The sequence below is a fragment of the Cydia fagiglandana genome, chromosome 4 (genome assembly GCF_963556715.1).
Source record: "Cydia fagiglandana chromosome 4, ilCydFagi1.1, whole genome shotgun sequence".
NCBI classification, from domain to species: domain Eukaryota; kingdom Metazoa; phylum Arthropoda; class Insecta; order Lepidoptera; family Tortricidae; genus Cydia; species Cydia fagiglandana.
In genome coordinates, this window is record NC_085935.1 from 5,989,798 (window position 1) to 5,992,607 (window position 2,810).

Here is a 2,810-nt window from a genome sequence, read left to right on the forward strand (position 1 = left end):
ACAAAAAAACTTTTTTTTTGGCGAAATTGACCTAAACTCATATTACATTTTTTACTTCTTTTGACCTCAGAAATGCGTGAAAAATTATTCGGTTTCCTCATGTTACATCCTGTATACATATCTTGTAGGTACCTACATTTTGGAGGCGAGAGCGTTGTCTACATAATGTTCAGTCTATATAATAGGTACTTTACTTATCTTGTCTTTATGTCAATACAAAGGTTAACGATTGCTTATCAGTCATTTGTTGACACACTTGAATAAATACGATAATTCAATTAATGAAATTGCTGATAACACGTAGGTACATGATAGCATATGGTTTTGGAATCAAATAACAATACACCTTCCGAATTCCTAAAATAATGAAATATTTGATTTATTTACTTAGATTTCTCATATTTAACCCTGTTCCAAGCCGCACCAAACTACGTTTTCCCAAAAAAATCCAAATTCCAATTAATTCAGTTTTAATGATTCATTTATTTATTTATTTTAAACTTTATTGCACATACAAAAAGTACAATAGGCGGACTTAATGCCGTTATAGGCATTCTCTACCAGTCAACCATAGGGCGAAACAGAAAAGCGTCCATGTGGGTGCAGTGAGAAATAAACAGAAAAAAACATAACTTTTGAGCGAAGTAAAATATCAACATTCTAAATAAGTACCTCAGTCAATTCATTTGAAGACTGGTCACATTTCCCGAACGTACAATCTAATTTGAACCTTAAATCGGAATGCTAAAGTTGAAATTTTATTGGCGCGTATGTGGTCGATGAATCGTACTATAGATGCCTGCAAAGGATTAAAGATGAAAGTCTGCAATACTACTACTAATACTAGTCTGCTACCTAATTCGTATTTTATAAGTAAGTACATAGAACTATTTTTAACTGAATCATCGAATGTCGATAAGGGTGATTTCCAATTACCTACACCCTAGGTCAGCGGTCGGCAACCTTTTTGCAGCCAAGGGCCACATAGCAGTTAACGAAGTGGACGCGGGCCGCACTTTGCTAATATTTATGACTTTATCAGACATTGTCATTTGTCAATATTACATACAAATTAGCCGGGGAGGCTCGCGAGCCGTAAGTGAGAGGTTCGCGGGCCGCATGCGGCCCGCGGACCACGGGTTGTCGACCGCTGCCCTAGGTCATAGGTAAAAACACCTCCTTATTGATTGACCTTTTGCTTGAATACGATACAATAAATCCTAGCAAATCCTTATCCCTAATCTATCTACTGGCATCTAACTTTCAAAAGCTCTTAGATTGTTTTTGTGACTCGCCCGAAAAAAATCAAAGCTTTAGACGCGAGGCCTCACTACAAAAGAAAATTCACCTTAAATCAACGTGTTAAGAGTTTATATTTGATCGTCGCCGATCGCCGTCGGGGATTTTTGAGAAGATAGTGTTTTTTTTCATCGGCGCGTATAATATCGGTATTTCGCCCGCGAGCTCAGCGGCGCCGTGGCTTAGTTAGTTAAAGCGCCTGTCTAGTAAACAGGAGATCACGAGTTCGAATCTCGTCGGGGCCTTAGCAAATCTCGGTGTGAGACTTTTTTAATTTTTTCTGTTGCGATTTATTACCGTTTTTAATTTTTTTAAGTTATTATCCATTATATTCAAGTGTGTTAACTACCTCAAATAAATGTAGGTACAGAAAACAATAAAATTAATGAAGGTTAAATTTTTACCGTCTGTTTAAAAGCTCCATACAAAGTACAAAGTATATAAAGTAGGTAACCCTTTATTAATAAATAATTACTGCTCTCCAAAGTAATACGCTTTTATGAACATTAAAGAAAAACAATTAAAACAAAAGCACATTTAATTAAAACATACTAATCATATCTCGGGCCAAAACTACCGAGCAAGAAATAAAATAAAATCATAACTTTGTTATTTAATGAACACGCTTTTCAACAATAACCGCCATAGTTTTTAGAACCGCGTCGTCACGCGTTGGTTCGGCGGCAAACGAAAGAGTTATAAATATATACGGACACGGCAGCCATTTTCCAACTATATTGCGAACACTGTGACAGAAATGCTCGGTTCTTGTTACTACACATTACAAAAATTATTTAAGAACCAGTATAAATGCAACCGCGACTCTTTTAGGGCTCATTTACACGATGCGAGAACTCGCATACGAGTTTTATTACATTGCGGTTTTTGATCGGTCAGTTGAATTAGACGTAACCAACAGTCCGCAATGCAACGAAAATCGCATGCGAGTTCGCGCGCTGTCTTAATCAGCCTTCCGCCGATGTATTACGAAAGATCAGGCTTACATTCCATTTCTAACCGCAGCTGCACTACCGGTACTGAACGCGTCGCTGTCATTGTCAATTTCCATAGTAAAATGAACAGTAATGCAGCTGTCGTTGGAAATGGACTGTCACTTTTATTTTTATAATGGTTTTTGGAACGCGACTAGCAACAAGCTATGAGAATGGCATTATAGAATGTCAGTGCAGCCTTTAATTTAATCAATTGCCTCACAATTTGATACCTTAATTTGCTCAAGTTAGGATTGCTTTTAGAACGACGTCATTATTTAACTTAAGACTTTAAAAAAATAAACGATAGCAAACTTCTGCCTGGTATTTATTTAATTTTCGATTCTTTGTCTCTCACTTTAAGGTTGATATTACTATGAAACTGTTTTACAATTTGTACAGTTTTGATAGCAAGATAGCTTTTTCGTGTGCCACAGTGTGTTATGGTTATTTCGTTGGAACACAGCCATAAGCATAACAATAACAAGGGTAATCAAAATAATAAATGACGACCATGGC

The 2,810-nt window shown here is 36.5% G+C and overlaps 1 non-coding gene across 1 annotated transcript; it reads left to right on the forward strand.

The window, feature by feature from the left end:
• The first annotated feature begins 1,470 nt into the window (after positions 1–1,470).
• On the forward strand, positions 1,471–1,544 carry Trnat-agu (transfer RNA threonine (anticodon AGU)). Its single transcript has one exon. It is a non-coding gene; the product is annotated as a tRNA-Thr (tRNA).
• Positions 1,545–2,810: the final 1,266 nt, after the last annotated feature.